We start from the raw sequence: 23,411 nt of genomic DNA, 5'->3' as shown, positions 1-23,411 counted from the left end.
GGAATTTTATTTGATAAACTAAAAAGGAAGTTAATTATGTGAAGTTTTTAAAAATTAAATTCTTAATAATTCTTACTTATGGCATTTCTAGAAAGTCACTTATAGCATATTTACCTGTGACCCACTAAAAAGAAGTTGATTAATTTGGAAAAAAAAACCTAAATCCAGAAACAAAACAAGGCACAGTAATGCATGCTTCACGATATCTTCATCTGAAGCCAAAGATTTGTATTCTGTTTTCCAAGTGATCGCAAATAATAATTTTAACAAATATTTTGCACAACATAACATGAATTCGTTTTTCTATTCTCCACTGAGGGCTTTCCCATTTGCCCAAAACCTAGACCTGAAAGCAGTGACACATGGTTTCTTTTCTCATACATCAACATTTCCCTTCTTAGAACAATTTCTGTATTAGCCAATGTTGTGGAGGTGACAATTTCATTACACCAGATTACAAAAACAGAGTGTTTCTCATTCATGCTACAAGTTTGGGTCAATTGCTACTGGTCTGTTCCACAACCTTTGTCATTCTGGGATCTATGCAGAAGGAACAACACCCTTGAGGACATTTTTGTTGCAAAGAGGAAAAGTGGGATTACTGGCAAAACTTGTGATGTTTCTGAAAGGGTGTGTTCATATGTGATGCAAATCATCGCTGCTTCTATTCCTCGGCCAGACATGTCACATGCCAAACCCAGCATTCGTGGAATTGGGAGCACATAATCGTTTTACCAAGAAGAACAGAAAGATTTCATGGGAACGGTAATACATTTGACCACACTGTACCTTTATGTGCTGTTACAGATGCCGCTTTGGTCAAAGTTTTGTCCGAATACATGTGCAATGTGCTGAGCCATTCATGTAACAACTTCATTTGTTCACTTACACAAGAAACCTTCTGGTCAGGTGAGCCCCTAGTGCTTGTCTGTTCTCTGCTTCTTTCCCTCTAACGCGTATTCTCCTGTGGTTGCTTTTTCTTCTAGCCTTTTCTACACCGACTTTCAGTTTTCACAGCACGTTCGAATATAATCCCCAATGTGAGTAGCATGCAAAATTTTGGATGCAAAATTTTAGTTTAGTGAGAGGGAAAGGCTTTTAGACTCTACATTCAACTTCTAATGGCACAGTGAGAATGATGATAATGGTGATGATGACGATGAATGTTAACCCCCACTGGTACTATGCAAATCTCTTTAAGTGCCCGACATATGTAAACTCATTTCATACTTATATAGCCTGATAAAGTAATTTCAAATGTGATTTTCATTTTATAGATAAGAAAAAGCCAAGATGCAAGTGTAAAAAACAATGGTTCAGTTGAAACTCATGAGTAGCCCATGGTAGGAAAAGGAGATGGAATGTGATGGTTTTGTTCTCTACAGTAGTTAAAGCTAACCTCTTTAGTCCCTTATTAGCTACTGCTTTTTCCCCCCTATAATGAATCAAAGGGTAGAGAAGAAAGAGAGTAAGAGGATAGAACGACTTTACCTGGCTGAGTGCCCTTGTGTTCTCTGTGCTTAGTAGGTGGTTAAAGCTGGCATCTCTGGCTGAATCTCCTGGAGGATAATAAAGACGGCTTTTCTCTTATTGAGTACCCTCAGACTTCTCTTCTAGGTCCCTGACTCCTTATTTCTCTTGATCCATCATCTTGCCACACTTCCTGATATATGTCATTTACCATGGTCACAATCTCTAACTCAAAAGCTTGGAAGACCGTGGCACCTGGCGCTGAATTCTACTCTTATATTTAATGCATCCGATTACATGTTTATGCAGACACCGATTTAAGCACTCTTGCCTTAAAATTCCTTGATCCTCTCTCACATCTGCTCTACTAGCAAATCACTCCCAGATCCCCACTTGTCAATATCACGAGATGCTCCTTTTCTAAAAATGAAGCCAATATTCCTAAATCTCTTATTTTTCCCATTCTTCACACCTGGCTTACGGCCATGCCATTGCATCTACACGATCAATGTAATTGCTTTCTTGCATCACCTCTTTTTAATGTTATGTTTTTCACATAATTTCTTCTATGTGCTATGGTTTATATCTATTGTCCTGAGATTATTATTAATAGTGCCACTTTCAATATTCAAGTGTACTCGTTTGGAGAATAAATCATATGGCCTTCTATCTATAGTTTGTTTAATCAATTATACTTCTTTCAGCAAGCTCTTTGCTCCTTCTGTTTCCCTACCTTGTAAACTCTCATCTCTGCAATAATGCAAGTCTTCTCTATTCCAGCCTTGGGCTCCCACCTGCTGCTGGAGGTAACCCTAGTGCCACACGGAGTGGTGCCATGTGTCTTCACACCATTCTCATTTTTGGCTGAGTCCCCAGTGCTACTCGATCGACCTTTCACTTTTTCTCAGGCTTCTTTCTTTCTTTCCTCCACTGCAGCTATTCCGCCCTTCGCCATTATCCCTAAAGCCTCATGTTCAACGCTCACTTCTGCCTCCGCCCTCCTCCGTCTGTAACTCTTGCTTCATATTTCACGGAGAAAAGAGAATCTATCAGGGGAAACCTCTATCAACTCTCTTCCCACACACTTATCTACATTTGCACCTGTCTCTTAGCCTTTTATCTTAGTCTCAGAGGAAACCATATCCTCCCTCCTGTCCAAAAAATCATTCTTCCACTTTGCTTTAAATGCCATCTCCTTCAGAGCATTGCTTGATAAATTATCCTTTCTGTCTACTATATTTCCAGCTTCTTTTTTTTCCACTGACACCTTCCCTTTAGTCTATAAACATACTCAAGTCTTTTGATAGTGAAAAGCCTGTCTCAACACCAGATCACCCCTGGCTAGCTTTTCCTCAACTTCTCTTATATCCGAAGTTTTGAATAGTTTCCTCCGATGCCTCTGAGTCCTTGCTCTGCTCTAACCTATTTCCTACCCACTATAAACCAAGCATTGTTCTCCCTCAGGTCACCAACAGCCTGTTGATTGCTCAGTCTCCTTGACTCGCCTCGTTGTTTGTCCTCTTTGTTTTGTGGCATTTGGTGCTGATGACCTCTTCTTTCCTTGGCTTCCATTATATGCTTTTCTAATTTCATTCTCTTGCTTTTATAATATTTCTTACCAATCTACTTACTCATTGTTCCTCCTCTGTCAGCTGGAGGTCTACTCTTGGGCCACAGTTCCATCACTAAATGCACAAAATGCAATCTCATAAGCAGGACATAAATTCCATTATGATGGAGCCCCTGGGTTAGTATCTAATGCCATTTCCAGCTACTCCCTCATATGCCAATAGCTGTTTCACCCTGTTTTTCCTACTTAGAATTTGCTGATCATGACAGCATTCATAGACCTTCCTGTCTACAGATAACTTATGCCATCTGTGGTAATGCCCCTTCCATCCGTCTGCCAGCCGATATCTGAATCAGCTGGCAAGTCTCAGTTTGAGCATCACATCATCTCAGGGAGTTTCTTTGTCTGCTTCACACACAACCTACTTACTCACATCAGCAGATCCAGGTAATTTCTTCAGCCATCACCCACAGAACCTTGAACTTTCTTTACTATAGAACTTCACATTTGTATTATAGTTGTTTAGTTTAGGTCTACTTCAAAAGATTAATTCATTCATTCATAAATTTATTCATTAATTCACACACGTAATGTAAACTGCACAGCTATCATAAAAAGAGAAATAAGACATAATTCCTGCCCTGAAGGAGCTTATGGCCTAGGGGGTTAGACAGAATACACCACAGGGAAGTGTTCTGAGAGAGGTAGCCATGAGGGTTATCATGGGACCTTAAAAAAGTGACTTTAGACTGATGGGCAGGTGAACCATCTAGAAGCAAGAACATAAAGACTGAGTTTTCTACGACAGTGATGGTAGTCAGATAAAAACAAGGTGGGAGGTTTTTCCAGGTAGAAGGCATAGCATATAAAAAGGTATATATTTACAAAACAACATTGTTTTCAAGAGATATACAGAGTAATTATAAATTCCTTAATTTGTCTTGCCTTGTCTTGCCTCCTTGATTTCTGTGTTCTCAGCACACAGCAGAGTTTCTATAACAGAAGTTTGGTTCCCAAATGAATAAATGAATTCACAAGTCAATGAAAATTATATATATTATATATATATATAGTTTATATAAATTATATAGTTTATATAAACTATATATATATAGTTTATACATGATGTATATAAATATAAAATATAATTTTTATTTGGTAAAAATTATTGGTAAAATTGATAAAAATACCAATGCATGCACAAAAGTTGTTTTCCACGGAGCATGCATTGTTAAGAACCAGGCTCTATGCAGCACTGTGATAATCAACATTAAATATTTCAGATCATGATCAACTTTCAATCTCATCTAGTCATAGCAAAACCAGTGCTATTGTCCAAAACAGAATCTCCATATTCCCTCATACATCCTGGCTCTTGGCCTTTGGGTGTTTTCTGTCAGATTGCAGCTCTGCTGTACTACTTAACATTGAGCTTTGTGATGGCCATAATTTACATTTTCTACTTCACCTTCTTTGGCTATTGTTCTTCAACTCATTTGGAGAAGATTTGAAAACCAAGCAGTGTGTCTCATGATTTTATGGCTGGTCTGCTTGCTTGTTTACTCATGCCTAGAACAGTACTGCCTTATTTGAAGGTGACTTTTAGTGTGCCTTTACATGATGACTTCAGAAAAATAGCTGGAAGTCGCTCCAGTTTCAGTCTTCGTACCTGGTGAGTGGAGTAAGTTTCCAGATGTGTGATGATCATGTCTGGCCCAAAGAAGTGTGCCGTGGAGGAAAAAAAGCACAAATATTTCAACTCAATCTTTCTAGGGAAGAGGAAGTGATATCAATGGTCGTAGGAATACAAAACAGAACAATAGAAAGCAAAGCCAGAATCACGTAGCTGGGCAGATTTGAGTTTGGTCTATCACTCTTGTATTTGCCACTGGCATGATTTTTGGACAATTACTCCATCTCTTGGTGCCTCAATTGCTTGATATGCCAAATTGGGAATATGCCTATTTCTTAAGATTTTGTGGCATTTAATGAGATAAGATACAAAACAGTGCCCAACAAATGTTAGTTCCCCAATGGTTCTGGACATTGATAAAGGTTTTTTAATAGTTCAAAGCCAGGAGAGGAGTGAGATTCATTGTACCTGACGTGTGAACTCTACCGTCATCACTTCTCTGCCAACTGATAGATGAGTTTGGATTTGATACCTCACCAGTGGGAGGATGTGATAGGACTACAATTTTGAGGGATGCATGAGAAACTATGCTACAGATTTCATATTACATTTGTAAACAATATAGTGCACATATGTGTCTGATGTCTCACACGTCCTACTTCTTAAATTAAAACATTTTTCTTTTTGCCAGAAGGAGCTGCCTTGTCAGTGAGACTGTCGAAGACAATGACAGACTGAAACAGTTCTAGGAATAAATTCCAGCAAAACCTTATAGTGTGAATGCCTCTGGAGGGGAAGTTGTTTGCAAGAAAGAACTGTTCTTAGCCAAATTTGGGGATGTAAATGTAATAGCTAGGTTGGAAAGGAATCTGTGCTCTAATCACAATGTCAGAATCTGAAGGAATATTTCTTTAGGAAATTAATAGAACGTAGACTAGAATAAAATGATTGGATAAAATATGACAATAGTTCTATTTATCTTGATCCTGGTCATTTTTTAGGTATCCATTATTAGTCACATTAAGGTACTAAGCAGTATATTTTTTTTTAATTTTTAAAAGAATTTGTCGTATTTTGTATAAAAACCTTAAACTTTTAAACAATCTTTCTCTGATTACTTTTTTTAAAAAAAGATTTTATTTATTTATTTATTTGACAGAGATAGAGACAGCCAGCGAGAGAGGGAACACAAGTAGGGGAAGTGGGAGAGGAAGAAGCAGGCTCATAGCGGAGGAGCCTGATGTGGGGCTCGATCCCATAACGCTGGGATCACGCCCTGAGCCGAAGGCAGACGCTTAACTGCTGTGCCACCCAGGCGCCCCTCTGATTACTTTTATGTAAATATACTTGAAAGCTCACTGAGGTGCCGAAGTTGTTTAATTATAGCTGTCCAAGTACCTGCCTCTTGCTTTCCTCCTGGTATTAAGATCCAGGAGCACAAGGTCATACTGTTAACTAAATTTGCTATTATCCAGATACGAAACTGCTGTAACACACGCACAACAATAGCAATGATGCCTTTGAGTGACATGGTATTGTCAGCATTACTCGATTCCTAAATATAAAATATATGTATATCACTATCTCATGAAGGATGCTGGCTGTCTAGACCCTCAATCAATCCTTAAGTATCTGGAAAGATAAGCTCTCATAGGTGGCGTTCATGCCAGCTAATCAATACCTGCTAAAATATAAGAGGAGAGAATGATCTTTTGGTTGTAGAACAATTTTGGTCCTACGACAACAAAATCGTTTGTCAGACTCTGCCTTACATGCTTCCCCTTGTGCCTCCAATAAAACAGGTGCTGTAAACTGTAAACTGATTCTGTGATCTCAGATATTATTAGGAAACTGCTCAAAATGGGGTGAGCAGGATACAAGTGATGCTTTGACAACTGGTGATGGATTGAACCGAAGGGAAAAAATCTCATTGTGGGCAAACAATGTAATTGGCAGGATTTTACTATAGAAACTAGTTAATATGAGTTACCTAGTAGAAAGAATTTTCTTTATCTAAAAATATTTAGAGCAATTAATACATTTCTCATGAAACTCCATCCATCCATCCATCCATCCATCCATCCATCCATCCATCCATCCAATCATTAATTCATTCAACAAATATTGAAGCACCTACCATGTGCCAGGCACTTTGTGAGACAATGGAGGATAGGGATGGGTAGCACAGGGTCTGTGCCCTGAAGGAGCTCATCGTTTCTTGTGTGAGAGGAGAATATAAGCAAATAGTCATAACAGAATTGTCATGTTAGGGTGTCAGGATGATGCAGTGTGGATCTGCTGGACTGTTTGAAGGAAGGAAACAGAGAAGAATTTAGAAATGATGGGTCATTCAGGACATACCACTAGGAACCCAGGAGTATCCATGGTTTGCTGCAGCCACTACTGAGCGTATAGAAAGTCATGTGCAGATAAGGACACTCAAACTCAGGAAACTAACTCTGTTCTTTGAGTTAACCCTCTGCTCCTGATACCATGTGTTATTAAGGCAACTACTATTGGTTTGGCTGTGTCTTTCATGGCTATGGTGGCTACTGATAGGACTCTGGGGGGTATTTTTACAAATGCTGCCACCCTTCTTGTGGTGGCAGAATTGGTGACTCAGGTTTTACTGAGGAGTCTCCAAAACCACTCAGCCTATTGGATTCATCTTCCTGCGAAGCGCTAGCTCTTTTTCCAGTGTTCATCATCCCATCAATGTTATCAAAAGATAAATACCTAATCTAGACCTACGCTTGAATTACTTTGGAACAAAAACCGTAGAATGTGGATTGAGCAAGAAGTATCTCAAAATATTTATATTTCTTTTGAAATTGTATTATTTAAAAAATCCCATACATTTCCAATTAAAATTATTTATGTGACAAATTCTTATTTTTCTTAATTAAATATTATGTGATCTTACAAGAATGGTTTTATTTTTGCTTATTGCAATACTTTTGCATCAGTTTTTTGTTTATTTGTTTTGGGTTTTTTGGTTTTTTAAATATTTTATTTATTTGAGAGAGAGAGAGAGGGAAGAAGCACAAGCTGGGGGGAGGGGTATACAGAGAGGGAGAAGCAGACTCCCCACTGAGTAGGGGCTCAATCCCAGGATGGTGGGATCATGACTTGAGCCGAAGGCAGATGCTTAATGGAATGAGCCACCCAGGAGCCCCCCCCCCTCCTTTTTAAGATTTATTTATTTATTTGGGGGGGGCAGGGCAGAAGGAGAGGGAGAGAAAATCCTCAAGCAGACTCCCCACTGAGCGTGGAGCCCAATGCAGGGCTCTATCTCAGGATCCTAAGATCATGACCTGAGCTGAAATCCAGAGTTGGACACTTAACTGACTGAGCCACCCAGTTGCCCTTTGCATCAGTGTTTTTATATTTGCATTTTCATGACCAATAATGCTACTGGTGCTTCCAAGTCAGTTTAGCTTAATTATACAAGTTTTTGTAGAATGGTTGCTCGCTACATACAATTTATCATCCAGACCCCATAGATACAGAGATGTACAAGATGGATATGGTCTCTCTTCTCTTGGACGTACCTTCTACTTGGGAAGGTACTGTTTATCTATTAGGCAATGGTATTACAATTTGATACTTGTAATTCTTAGAATAATGTAAGATATGCTGGGATCATAGATTCTGAGGAGGTTGAGGCCTTCCCGGAAGAAAGTTAAATAGGTGAGTGAGCACTCTTCCGAGTGCTGGATAAAGAAAGCGGGTCTTCTGCGTGTGTATGAGTGCATTTGCATTCAAAAGAAATGCTGGCAAGAGGGCTGTGTGTTCTGGAAGGAGGTAACAGGAGAGAAATAGAAAACATCATGAGTTAAAATAACTGGAAGACATTCAATGTGAATGGACTCTAAAAGACTCAGAGAGAAGGAAAGAAAGAGAAAGATTTAATATTGACATGACCATATTTTAAATCTTTGAATCACTGTGGAGCTGAACTGTAATGTGCTTTCAGCCATTTTTTTTCCAGAGTGTGAATACAAACATCACTCCTGTTGCAAACAGGGCTGTGGCTGTTAATCACAGGTGAATAGATTAAATCATCAACTTCCCAGACTCACCTTGAAGTGAATGCTACTGCCACAGAATAGGACGTCTTTTCTTATTGTCATGTTTAATTAATTCTGCTATTAATTTGCCAAACGTCTATTGAATGTGAGCTCTCTGTCAGGAACTCTCCCGAACCTATGGAAAACTGAATAATGGACTGTCTCACCTAACAGGATTCTCATAGTCTTGTCGGTCTTTTACACTTGCCTCTTTTCCAAAGAGGATACCTTCTTAAACTTACTAGAACCTAATCTTTCCACTTTTCTGTGTGCTCCCTACCTCATTATGAACTTTACTTCTCTTACTCCTTTACTATGGAATCTCCAGTGTCTTCACATTCTCTATCATCTGTATTCTTCTGAAATTCAAATATTATCTGGATAACGTAACATGTGGAGTATGTAACACACAAATACACCAATACTCAATAAACATAAAATTATAACCAAACAAAACCCGAAAAGAAAAGAATAAATAATACCCATTATAGATAGCACATTTCCTAGAGTCTCATTTCTTTACTTTCTATCGGAGGCAGGTTTCTCAAAATAATCATGTGCACATATTGTTGCCAATTCCATCTACCCAGATCAATTCATTCTAATCTTTTCTTTGTCCCAACCACCACGGAAACATCCCTTAATGATGTGAAATTTGATCTACTATAGCCTACAGTTCCTTCACTCATCTATATTATTTAGTGGGTCCCCGTGGACATTTTTATGGGCAGTCTCTCCTTTGCACTTTCTTCATAGTTGTCTTAGAATAGGTTCCACCAAAGTGGATTTTGAGAATGGGATTTGTAGACAAGTACTTTATTGGGGTACTCTCTAAGGAGAATACTCTCAGACAGACATTCTTTAAGACACAAGGAAGCAGGATGGCGCATGGAAGAAGCTAAGCTAATACGTTCTTGAAGCTGAAGTCTAGCCTCTGCCTGAAACAGGAATTGATAAAATATGAGGGGTACCCCATAACTGTCTTCCTTCGAGGCAGGAGGGCTGGGTTTTGTACTCCCGTATCAGTTAGCTACTGGCTATGGGCTACTCTTCATTGAGGAAGGGATGCATCCCTAGGAGAAGCAGCTCTTATCAGTTGAGAGTAGTTCTCTGAGGAAGAGGACAGTTGTGGACCTTCAGTATCCAACACAGTGCTTGGCGATGGGTCCCTCAACTGATAAGGGGTGGGGACTGGCTGATGCACCAGCAACATCTTCTCCATTAAGTAATGTCTGCTACCTCAGTACCTACATATTGACTACATGGGACCCACTCCACATGTTCATCGCCATTTCAGGCCTCTCAACAGGACTTGCATATCTAATTACCATCTTATCAAAGCCACACTTAGACATTTCAAACACAATCTTTTCCTAATATACTTTATCTTCCTCCAATATTTTAGACCTCAGAAAATGGAACTACTTCCTCCAAATATATCATGCCCAAGCCCTGGAATTTGTTAAAGACATCATTTTCTGACTCCTAAATTGAATCCAAAATCAATTTCTATTGATTGTATTTTTAAAACATATCTTAAAAGTATCTCTGGCTTCATCATCATGTTTCTAGTCCAAAACGCATCATTTCCCACTTGGACTATTGCCGTAGACACTTGTTTGTCTCTTCACATTACTCCTGCTCCCTCTCTACAGAATACTTTCTAAAGCCCATCTTGCACCTCACCCATAGCTTTTCAAACTTTTTCACAGTGGAGTTTCTAAGGGCAGAGTATGTAAGATCCATGAAAACAAGGTATTTATTTAGTTTTTGCTGTATCACCAACTCCAAAATAACACTGTCTCAATATAATGGGGGTTCAATAAGTAATATTTGAGTGAATTACTTAAATAGGTTTGAAATCAGAACGCTGCAGTGCCAGGGTTCATCTCCTGAGCAACCCATGCCAAGCATGATATTTATAGTTATTTTTGAGATTTTATATTCATCTTTTTATTTTCAGATTTTGCATTATATTTGTATATAATAATGTACAATCTAAAAATACATAAATATCATGAATTACTTAGGATTTTAATCATTTAAAAATTCATTCAAAGATCTGAGTAAAAGTTGTGTTCAGAGAGATGATCCTTCGTTGTTCCGTGTCTTGTATAACCCAGACAAAATGAATGAACTCTTCAGTATGGACAAGAAAGATTTCCTGGTAGGACGTTGCTTATGTGCCCCAGAAGGGCATATAAACTCATCCACCCTTTTACATTTGCTTGATTTTTCTAGCCTCATCTTCTGCTCCTGTTTCTGTCATAGAATTTATTGATTTAATCATATACATCTGAGTTTTAGTAGAATGAAATTTAGGCACAGGGGTTTCACAAAATTAAAACTACTGGAAGGTCAAGCAACATAATTTAACAGGGTCAAGGTGTAAAGAATGTAATAATGGTATGTCATTGTTGTTGGAGTGAGTGCCTCTTTAATGGATTCATTTCTCTCTTTCCTACTAGGTGATAGAGTGGAGTGATGGAGGGTGAGAATGTAGAACCAGACTGTTAAGGTCCATGTGCTCTAACACTACTACTTGTGCGCATTGGGGAAACTTACTACCAATCTTATCTTCCATAAAATGGAAAAGATATACATCCTGAGTTTTGTTTTGAGAATTAAATGCAACAATGTGTCCAAAAGACCTAGCATAGTGCCTGGAATATAGTAGGTGCTCAAGATATATTAGCATTTTTTATTAATACTAGCACCATACTCCAAGCTAATGGCCCATGTATTTTTTCCAGACACTTGTTTTCTGCTAACTATAAACAGAATGTGTTTTCTTTTATAACACTTCAATTTCACGAAGATCCTGACCTCTTTTTAGATATGTAGATTGTTGCACTGGACCTTCTATGACATCTGACTATGAGATTGGTTATAGAAAATGTAGCCCCAGAATGTACCAAGTTCTTGGTAGCTCAGACAAAGAAAGTTGAAATCATTTCAAGATTTCCTGGTACTGTGGTATTTATTAGGTGGGAGCTTGTAAGAAAGCATTTTTGTTTCCTTGTGTTTCTTATATAATGGATGTTAGTTATGTCCTTCATATTATGTATCTATTTGCATAATCTCAGCTTCTGGAACACAGGAAGAGTATACGAGAGGATTCAGGCAGCGGTAATGTTAGAGGTCACCGATGACTTTGTTTCTTCAGTGAAACTTCCAATGGTACCTCTGATGGTGAAATGAAGATGTCTTTGTTTTCTGATCTTGGATTATGAGCAGAAGCAAAAATGAAGTATATTAACCTCATAACCAACCATGTCTCTAGTTATCAAAGCTCTACCTCATATCCAGTAAATTTGTCAGGAAGTAGCTTACTTTGATTTCAAAGATTTTAGCTTTTTTTGAAAAAGTGATTGAAGTTTTAATGTTACAGCCTAAAGTTTAGTTGTACATAGGGTCAAATAATAAACATGATCTAATGTTTTATGCCTGCCTCTACAGCCACTGTGCGTTGTGTTGCCCTTGAGAATTATACAGGTGAAGGAAGAAACAGAAGGTAATACGTGGAAGTGAGAAAAAGGGTAAGATAATCTGGGGTCACAAAGATTCAGTTTCACTGAGGATTAAGACTAGAAATAGTCTTACATTTTGTTCCAAAGAGTGTCTAGGAAAATTTAGATACAAGGGAATCTCACGGCAAACCCACCATAAAACAACAAGAATATGACAAAATGTTTAAAAGGAACCAAGTTCATATAAGCATTTAAATACATCTGGACTATGTCACATGCTGTCATTTTGGGGGTCAGGTGAGGGTAGTGATGAAAAAACATTCTTAAAATAGTTTACACTGAAATCATGTGGGTTAACCCGGCTCTGACTCTTTTTTCCTGGCTTTAAATCTTCTAGTGAGATGCAACTACTATTTTCAGGACATAGGAAGGCAAGGTACAGCTTTTATTATATATGTGATGTAACTGCATTTAAAGACAACTTCTCAGGAACTCTATCTTGCATCTCTCTTACCCGAATCCTTGGTACATTTCTGGCACATGAAACAGGGTCAAATGTTTGGGATTGATGAATGAGGGATGTCCTGTTATGAACTGGGGTAAGGAGAAAGTGAAAGCTTTGCAACCAACAAATCATTTTTCAATAAAAGTATATGATATGAGAGCAAAGTAACCTTGGTTTTAATGAACATACAAACCTTATTTTGCCTGAAGAAATGTATTAATGGCATCTGCACACCACTACCCGCCCCGGACGATTGGTCTCTAGACTGTGAAGAGTGCTTGCTTTATATCCCCTCTACCGAGTGAGTACAAAAGGACTCGTGTAGGTGATTCTCAGAGGACACTTACCTGCTATTGTGGTGACCTGAGCTGTGTCTGCAGATGTAGATGTGACTTCAGCTGCCGTGGGTGTAGGAGTAGCTGCTGACAGCCATGCTACTTGGGACCATGTTCGTCCTGTGGATTCTAATTAAAATCTTTTAGTGTAGCTCATACCTCTAGATTCATTTATCTCTGAATCTATGTTTTTACTTCTAAGATGCTTTATACCTTTTGATTTATGTTCAGATTGGCAATAAATCCTCACCTACATCATGCAAAACTTTAGGATTTCCACCTCATCCACCAGATTGAGGACGCTATTTTTTGAAAATTGGAAATATAGGTAGCTTCCATTTTATTTAGAATTTAGCTTTTTACTCTTATGTGACTGCCATACATTGAAATAATTTTATTTTACTGTCTAATGTAGAAAAATTTGAATCTTATATTTCATTAAGTGTCATCTGGTTTTGACATCATGACAAAACTTTACTTTTGTTTATCAATCTCATTGATACTTATTTGCATCTGTGGTTTTGTGATTACCTGCGTGAAAATTTTCTCTTAATAGTAAAAGGTATACATGCAGAAGAAAGTTTATTTTTTTTTTAAAGATTTATTTGTTTGAGAGAGAGTGCACATGTGAGAAGAGGGAGAGAATCAAGCAGATTCCCTACTGAGCAGGGAGCCTGACAATGTGGGGTTCTATCTTATGACCCTGAGATCGTGGCTTGAGCAGAAACCAAGAGTCCGACGTTTAACCAACTGATCCACCCAGGCATCCCAAAGAAGATAGTTTATACAAGCTAATGTTGTTGTTGTTGTTTTCTTTCACAAAAATAAAATTGAATACAGTGAAAGGAAGCAATAATTAGGTACTTTATTATAAATAGGTTTTTACTATAAATAGTTCAATTGTTCTTTATTGGGGACCTTGGGGCATAGGATCATCACTCACCTCAGAAAATCAAATATAAGATTACTTATTGATTGAAAAATAGACACACAGAAACTCATGTGATAAATTGCAAGTTTATTAGTGAGAAAGGTGATTTGAAGTAACAAGCTAGCTAGAAATTCCTCCCTCTCTTTTTTCCTTCACCAAATCCTGGAGCCCTACAAGATCGTTATTTCTTTACTGAGTTGAAGGAATAGCACTGAAAGGAAAGACGATGGCCTGCCATGTCAGAGAAGATATTAGGTAAGTGTTCCCAAGAGCCTGAGCAAAAGCAGGACTGAGAGGAAAAGCAGGAGTTAAGACTTTCTTTTAATTTTCATAAACCAGTCATAAACCAAACCATAAACCAATCATAAACCAAACAACTCTTTCTTAATCTCATCAAATATAATTCACTTCCTCTCCTTTGGGGACTTTATTCATCTGAGTCATCCCACTGATTTTTCAAAGCATCCTACAGCAGTGATCTCATTTACCTTAAGAGTGCTAAACATCATCTGCATGGTCATGATATTTTTCTTCCTTTCCAGCCCAGATTCTTTGTTTAAAAACCAAACTCATACATCTGACTATTTATATGAATTTTACGTATCTCACAGTTATCTTCAGCTGAACATGTCTAAAAGTAGACTTTTTATCTTCCTTCACTCCAAAGAAAAAATTTGACCTACCTTTCCCATATATGTTAATGACATATCCATATTTTCAGACTGAAAGCTTTTGAGTTCCCTGACTACGCTCTTTCTCTTGAAGTCTACATCCAATCTCTCAAAAAGTTATATCAATGCTACTTTTAAAACCTATCCAGGATCCAACCATATCTGGCCACCTCCTACTGCTATAACCAGAGTCATTGTCCAGGCTACACAGAGTGGATGTTTTTAGTGTTCCACACATATCTCCCTGGATCCCTTTGCCAACTGTCGTGCTCAGTGCCTCCTTGATTGCTTCCACCTCTCCACAATCTCTTTGTTGGAGGCTGCTGGAACCTACTGCTGCCTTCCCTCAGGGAGAGCTGGACCTGCCTGGAAAGCTTTGCACTCTTCTTATCCCTACAGGTAGACTTGAGAAATGAAAGAGAGAGGAAGAAATATAAATCACGTAAGACCATGGTACTCCTTTCTAAATACTCCACTGGCTACTCACCCCATTCAGAGTAAAAGCCAGATTCCTCCAATGGCCTCTAAAGGCACCTCCCTACCTGCCCTCCAATGGCTTCCCCCACTGTGCTTCTCTGAATATGCCAGTCACACTCTCCCCATCAGTGCTCTAGTGCTCAAAGCCCCTTTGATCTAGAGTGCTTTTCTTCCAAACATCAGCACAGTGTGCTCCTCCATTTTCTCCAACAATTGTCTCAAAATGTCCTTCTCTGTGAGTCTTCCCTGACCACTCTGCTGAAAATGTCATATCCTTTGCTGCACTTTCTAACTCCCTTCTGTACCCCATTTTCCTCCATATAATTGAACACCGTCTGATATATTTATTCTCACCTAGAAGAATGTGTGCCTCATAAGGACGGGGGCTTTTGTCTCTTGATTTTTTTCCCCTTTAGAGTATCTCCAAAGCTTCAAAAAGGGCCTTACAATTCATGTACAGTATATAGTTTTCGAGTGAGTAAACATGAGAATGAATGAATTTAAAGCTGTAATGACTTACTAATTTTGTGTTATTTCATGTTGGAGAGCTGACCTCAGGGTCTCATCGGAAGAATTTTGACATCTTCGTGTCTGCTGGAACTCACTGGTCTGCTCAGTTATGCTTCCTGGTAACCCAGAATGCTGGTAGTTTCTGTCCTCAGTTATGCGCCCTCAATCTATTTTTGAATTATTTTAAGTAAATGTTCCATTTCAAGTTCTCATGCCAGCTGCTTAAGTAGAATCCTCTCATTCTGTGTGTGCACCCAGCTGAGAGGAATATCCTGGAGAACATTACCTTTACTCTGGTAAATGAATGCTTTTTTTCTTCTGTCTATTAAGACTTTTAGGTAAATGTTCTCTGTATGCACCTACCTTATTGGTGATGTCTGTGTTCCATATATTTTAAGAAGAGCGTTTGTTTCCATTTTGCACAATAATAAAAGCCAACACTTAATGAGTGCTTATGTTGGAAGACCTACCATATGAACTTCTCTACTCTCATATTCTTTTTGTTTTCACAACAATCCTGCAAGATATGTTTTATTATTAACCCTGTCCCCATATTCTTATTTGAGATTTTGTGTAACTTAGATCATTAAAATCACACAGTGATTTTTGTATATTGCTTTTGTTAATTAACGTTACACCACTAGGGATTTCCCATGGTATTACAATGCCCTATAAACCATGTTTTTAATCAAAACAAAGTATTCGATATTGTCAATGTACTTTATTTTACTGTTACTCTATTGTTGTACAGGTAGATTATTTCCCATTTTTGTTCTTTTTTTTTTTAAGATTTTATTTTATCTTTTCCACTAGTGTCTACACACAACACGAGGCTCAATCTTACAACCCCAATATCAAAAGTTGCATGCTCTACTGACTGAGCCAGCCAGGTGCCCCGTTCTTATTATAAATACTATCATTATAATAAACCGAGATGGACATCTTTGTGCATATACTTTTATCATTGTTTTGCGCCTTATCCTGAGGATGAATTATCATGATCATTACGTGTATTGTGTACTTTGAAGTCTTTTTTGTTTGTTTTCTAGGAATGATCCATGACGGTGGCTCAGAAAATATAGGTAGGTATATCACAGAAATTAGTTATACGATTTAGGGTCATAGAATAAAAGTAAATCTGCTTCTCAGATGATATATGTCTTGTCCTGAGAGCTGAGAAAGCATACTTCCACGAGTGTCCGTCGTATACTCTATTCTATGTAATGTAGTGATATTTATACAGCAGGTAGAATGTAGTGTGACGATCCATACCCCTTGAAGTCAAGTTTTATTTTTCTTGTCATTACAGGAATAAACTTCAGAAAACTTGTTCTTATCAGAGTGCTCAACCATAACAGATGGCATAACTACAAAGAACAAATCAATACATGTAATCCTATTGTGGTTGGAGAAAAATGTCATCGTCCAGATGTTTAACTCTGAAACTTTGAATTTATCTTAGGATCTATTTTAGAAAACTCTACATAAAAATTCGCAAGCATCATATTTAAGAATCCTGTATAAATTTTGTTTGTCTCACTGAGTTCAGCCAACTATCTCATCCCACCAAATTCTAGGTTAAATTTCTGGAGGAGTACCAGGGATTCAGAAATTCTACATTGTGTTTAAGTGGGAAGCTTGTGCTTCAACAATTAGCTACGTTAACTAGAATTTTAGGAAGGTCACCCTGTCTGTCATAGGTTTTGTTTGTTTTTTGTTTTAAGAATGTGAGGATTATATTTGTAATACTGTAATACTGTGGATTTGCATTAATCTGTTTTTTTTTAAAGATTTTACTTATTCATTTGACAGAGAGAGAGACAGCCAGCGAGAGAGGGAACACAAGCAGGGGGAGTGGGAGAGGAAGAAGCAGGCTCATAGCAGAGAAGCCTGATGTGGGGCTCGATCCCAGAACACCGGGATCACGCCCTGAACCGAAGGCAGACGCTTAAGGACTGCGCCACCCAGGCGCCCCTGCATCAATCTGTTTTTTGGTCGCAGAGGAAAGAGTTAAAGAAAGCTCAAAACTAACAACTGCCCGCCCCATTGTTGATGCATTTTGTGTTTTACTTTACATTACTGTTTATATGTGAACCATTTCAGTGTCTGCTGAGCAGTTAGGTTTAGGCTGCTAAGATATGGACATAGGAGTAATTGTCTTACTTACAGCATAAAAGGCATCTGAGTAATACAAGGGAGAAATTGCAAACATATAAAACAAAGGGTCAGGTAGTCCTGATGGTTAGTTTATGGGTTAAAAAATGGTAAAGGGAGATACAATGAACTTCATGAATTAAACAAAGACATCTAACTATAAAGGGAATACAATATTTAACCTACAAATATATCAAAGGAGAAAACTGTGATAATAGGAGAAAAAGCAATCTGTGGTTGCCGTAGAAGGGCAAGGAGTTGAGCACATCACTGAGGCATGCACAAGGGCCATTGCAGTAACTGATCATATTATGTCTTTGTGCTCGTCCATCTAGGGTATTCCAGAATATTGTTCAATAAATGTATTGAAAAAATGGGCTGGGTAAATATATACCCTGTAATACAATGGGTATAGGGTTTAGCCCCCAGTACATGTTGACAAAAATAATTTCATTGCATAATAAATACTTTTTAGCTCACATAAGACAGAAAGAAGAATCCAGAATCTCCTGAGGAGAAGAAAAAAACCAAATCTCTGGAAGTCCCTAGGAAAACATTAATTGCCCTGCTAAGTTACTACCTCTCCAAGATTTAGCTCTTCAGCTTCTAGGCTCAGTTAGATGGTTTGGTTCAGTTAGTACATTGAGAACAAATCCATTTCTCAGGGGCTGACTAACATTAACAAGTTCAAGTGAATCATCTATAAAACATAATGCCAACTCATTAATATACAATAAGAAATAATTGTTGCAGGAACTGTAATACTTGAGTTTCCTTGATTTGTGAATTCTCCTTATAGCTAACCTACTTGGAAATCCAAATTATAATTAGATCGTTTTATTAATTTATGAGACAAATTACTGTTACAGGGAAGTGGAAATACTCAAAGCCCATTTTATCACCATATCATCTCTATTTTATTTGGGGAATGAAATCATAATCAGAGGCCAATTTATTACCGTACCCTGAGAAATCACTGTCAGAATGGCCAAAAGGCTTAAACCCAATACAATCAGCTTACTTTCTTCCCGAAAGGAATGGCAAGACTGATAATAATCAGAAAGTTGTGTTCTGGGCCAAAGATTAGAACATAGGGAGTTACGTAAACTGAATGTTTAATGACATCAGACTAGGATAACTTAATAAAATCGTTACACAATGTATTTGATCATGCTAATGTGACTAGAAATACTTGAAATCTTATATCAAGGTCACTTTTGCCCTGAAGAATACTTGTATTCTTCCCTCAGCATAACCCCAGCATCCCAAAAAGCTTCACTAAAGCCTCTTTCTCAGTGAATCCTTGGACTCTGCCAGATGAACTATTTACACTGTATGCCTCGTTTCCAGTCAACATTTTCCTCATTGATTGTAGTTATTACTAGAATAAGACTTCAGGGCTAAGCTCTTCCAAAAATGAGGCAAATTTCCCTTCTAAAACCATAACTTTGGTTTTCAAATGGTTAATCTATTTAGCTCTTTCTGAAAGCAATTATGTAATTCAAAAAGTTTACTGCTATTAATATGTAGGAGAATGACTATCTTCCTATGTCTGTGAGTGAAGAGAAATTAGAAATAGCAAGATTAATGCTCTCTGCTATTTAAAAAGAAATACTTCAGTATCTCAATACTTCAGTAATTTGAGTGTCCCACACTAGGCTCCAAGGTGCCTGGTTTATGAAATCATCTAACTTCATGTGCCTTGAACTGCTGACTGCCCATACATCTCTTGAGATCATATTTATTGGGAGAAGGAGAGAGTGTATGGGTTGGGGGGAAGGGTAGAAAGAGACAGAGGGTGGAAACAGTCTCCCACTCCCCCTATACGGGGCTCTATCTCAGGATTTTGATTGAGATCATGACCTGAGCCAAAACCAAGGGTTGGATGCTTAACCAACTGATCCACCCAGATGCCCCTCTTTAGATCATATTTAAAATACTGTGTCATATACTTTTCTTTCTAAAAATGATATCCACAATTTTCATTTACTTGATAAATTGAAGATACATGACCTTCAGAACTTCGTGACACTGCCTAAGACAACCATTACTTCATTGTTCCAAGTGTAATATGTATCTAATAGGTAATTCTGGCAAATAATATAATCACTTCAAGCATTTGTAGTATATTGCCACTACGCGTTGGTAGTGGTCATCAATTTCAAGCGCAGAAAAGGTTAACATCTATTTTAAAAAGATACCCAAATGAATTCTACCAAACATTTAAAGAAGAGTTAATACCTATTCTTCTCAAATTAATACAAAGAAATAGAAAAGGAAGGAAAACTTCCAAATTCATTCTATTAGGTCAGAATTACCCCGACGCTGAAACCAGATAAAGACTCCACTAAAAAAAGAAAACTGAAGGTTAATATCTCTAATGAACTTGAATGTAAAAATTCTCAATAAAATACTAACAGACTGAATCCAACAGTACATTAGCAGAATCATGCGCCATGATCAAGTGGGATTTGTTTCTGGTTTGCAAGGGTGCTCAATATTTGCAAATCAATCATGATATACCACATCAATATTACAAAGCTGTAGTGACCAAAACGGTATGGTACTGGAACAAAAATAGACACATCGATCAATAGAACAGAGTAGAAAATCCAGAAATGAACCCACAACTATATGGCCAATTAATCTTTGACAAAGCAGGAAAGAATATCCTACAGAAAAAAGATGGTCTCTTCAACAATGGTGTCGGGGAAACACGTAAAAAGTGAAACTGGAACACTATCTTACATCATGCACAAAAATAAAAACAAAATGGATGAAAGACCTAAATGTGAAACAGGAAACCATCAAAATCCTAGAGGAGAACACAGGCAGTAACCTCTTTGACATGGATTATTCCAGCTTCTTACCAGATATATCTCCTGAGGCTAGGGAAAGAAAAGCAAAAATAACCTACTGGGAGTTAGGTTTCTGCACAGTGAAGGAAACAATCACCAAAACTAAAAGGTAATCTACAGAATGGGAGAAGATATATGCAAATGACGTATGTAATAAAGGGTTAGTATCCAAAACATATGAAGAACTTAATCAAACTCAACACACAAAACATGAACAATCCAATTAAAAAATGGACAGAAGACATGAATAGACCTTTTTCCCTAAAAGACATACCGATGGCCCACAGACACATGAAGAGATGCTCAACATCACTCATCATCAGGGAAATACAAATCAAAACCACAATGAGATATCACCTTGCACCTGTCAGAATGGCAAAAATCAACAACACAGGAAACAGCAGGTGTTGGAGAGCATGTGGAGAAAGGGGAACAGACTTGCTCTGTTGGTGGGAACGCAAACTGGTGCAGTGGCTCTGGAAAACAGTGTGGAGGGTCCTCAGAAAGTTAAAAATAGAATTACCCAATGATCCAGCAACTGCACTTCTAGGTATTTACCCAAAGGATACACAAATACGGATTCAAAGGGGTACCCCAATGTTTATAGAAGCGTGATCAACAATAGCCAAATTATAGAAAGAGCCTAAATGTCCATTGAATGAATCAATGATTATGTGGCGTATATGTATATATGTGTGTATATATGCATGGTGGAATATTACTTAGCCATAAAAACAAATGAAATCTTGTGACGTGCAATGATGTGGCTGCAGCTAGAGAGCATTATACGAAGTGAAGTGAAGTCAGAGAAAGACAAATACCATAGGATTTCAGTCATATGTGGAATTTAAGAAACCAAACGAATGAGCATAGGGGAAAAAAACAGAATGAGAGGCAAACCAAGGAACAGACTGTCAACTCTAGAGAGCAAACTGATAGTTATCAGAGGGGAGGTGGGTGGGAGGATGGGGGAAATAGTTGACGGGGATTAAGAAGGGCACTTGTTGTGATGAGCACCAGGTGTTGTAAGTGTGGGATCCCTATACTGTGCACCTGAAACTAATATTACACCGTATGTTCACTAACTGGGATTTAAATGAAAATTTAAAAAAATAAAAAATAAAAATAAAAAGATAACCAAAAATATAAAAGGCCAAACAGAATGAAAACAAGTGTAGCAAAATTTTTATGAAATGAAGTATAAATGAGAAGCATTACATAGTCCAAATGTATTATTACACATTGATAAGAGTGGCATTGGGAATAAAGTTATAACAGCTATTGTCAACTGTGAGCCATACAACACAGCTTGAAATAAAAGGAAGGAAAATACTAAAAATAAGCAAATGTAAAAGAAACACAACTGGTGTTAGATAATATACTACACAACTGTAAATTTAAGAGCGATTATGTTTAGAAAAAAATAGACATAGGTGAAATGAAAAACATCATTGATTCTATAGAAAAATCATACTGTTTTTAATCACAGACATTTTTTTTAAGAGAGAGGGAGAGTGTGCATGAGCCGGGGTTGGGGAGGGGCAGGGAACAGGGAAGTAGGGGCAGGGGGAGGGGGAGGATCTTAAGTAGGTTCCATGCCCAGCATGGAGCTCAAACACAGGGCTCGAAGTCCTGACGCTGAGCCGCAATCAAGTCTGGTGTTTAACCAACTGAGCCACCCAGGTGCCGCGATACGTCATGCTTAAGAAACGTTGATGCATGTAAAACTGAACACCATATAACCACATAAAAACATACAAACCGATGAGAATGACAGTACTCTGAATTAAGCTAACAAATTATTTGTAATCAAATACCAAAAATCAATTTGTCAGAAAACTAAAATAAAACAAAGAGCAGTATTTCTCTGGACATTAGGACTCTGCCAAAACAAAAATGAAGATGATGTTGGTCTAAATCCCGTTCACTGCTCCCTGGGGTTTCCGGGCGTTTGTGCTTTAAGTCTGAAGAGGGATGAGGTTACTATTTCATGGCAAGCTTCAGTGCCGGGTGCGGTTTTCAAGCTATGCAAACTCATGAAGCTTGGTTTGCAGAGTAAATACGGCAGTAAACTTTTTTTTCATTATTAAATGTATATTACATACTTTAAAGAATTTGGAGGCAGCAGCAAAGGAATTCTGAAATTAATGGGTGTAAGGGCTTCTCCTCTAAAGTAATACAGTGTTAATGACATGGTTTCCATAAAAATTAGTGGATAAAATGCACAGCATGATCCCTTGTGGTTCGTCACACCCACTAAGGAGGGTGTATAAAAGGCCCCTTGGAAACGCAGAAGTTCTTATTCTGTAAGCAGACTCTCTGCTCTCGCCTAAATCCTCAACTCTTCACACCATGAGCTATTACTACGGCAACTACCATGGGGGCTGGGCTATGGCCTCGGTGGCTATGGCTGCGGCTACGGTTGTGGCTATGGTGCTGGCTATGGAGGCTACGGATATGGCTGCTACCGCCCACATTGCTACGGAAGACATTGGTTCTCTGGCTGCTACTGAAAAGCCTTGTACACAATCTTGCACACGACGAAGGACTTTCAGCTCGTTGCCCTCTTGCTGACTCTACCTTCTAGATATTTCGTTCCATTAGTGCCTCTCTTCTGCGAAGGAGTGAGGAGCCAATCCTAGGTTAACGTGATAGAATTTCAAATTCATCTTGCCAAGACTGACCTGATAAGAATCATCTGAATTTGCAATTCTAATTCGAGGGATGTGGGGGAGACTTACAGTTTGGGTAATGATT

General features: G+C 38.1%; 1 pseudogene; it reads left to right on the top strand.

Annotated features, from left to right (window-relative positions):
• Positions 1-23,006: 23,006 nt before the first annotated feature.
• Positions 23,007-23,167, top strand: LOC113255826 (keratin-associated protein 22-1-like; annotated as a pseudogene).
• The last annotated feature ends 244 nt before the right edge of the window (positions 23,168-23,411 follow it).

Source organism: Ursus arctos, unplaced genomic scaffold (genome assembly GCF_023065955.2).
Source record: "Ursus arctos isolate Adak ecotype North America unplaced genomic scaffold, UrsArc2.0 scaffold_4, whole genome shotgun sequence".
In the NCBI taxonomy this organism is placed as follows: Eukaryota; Metazoa; Chordata; class Mammalia; order Carnivora; family Ursidae; genus Ursus; species Ursus arctos.
Note: the sequence above shows the minus strand (reverse complement) of the source record. Positions and strands in the feature narration are given on the sequence as shown.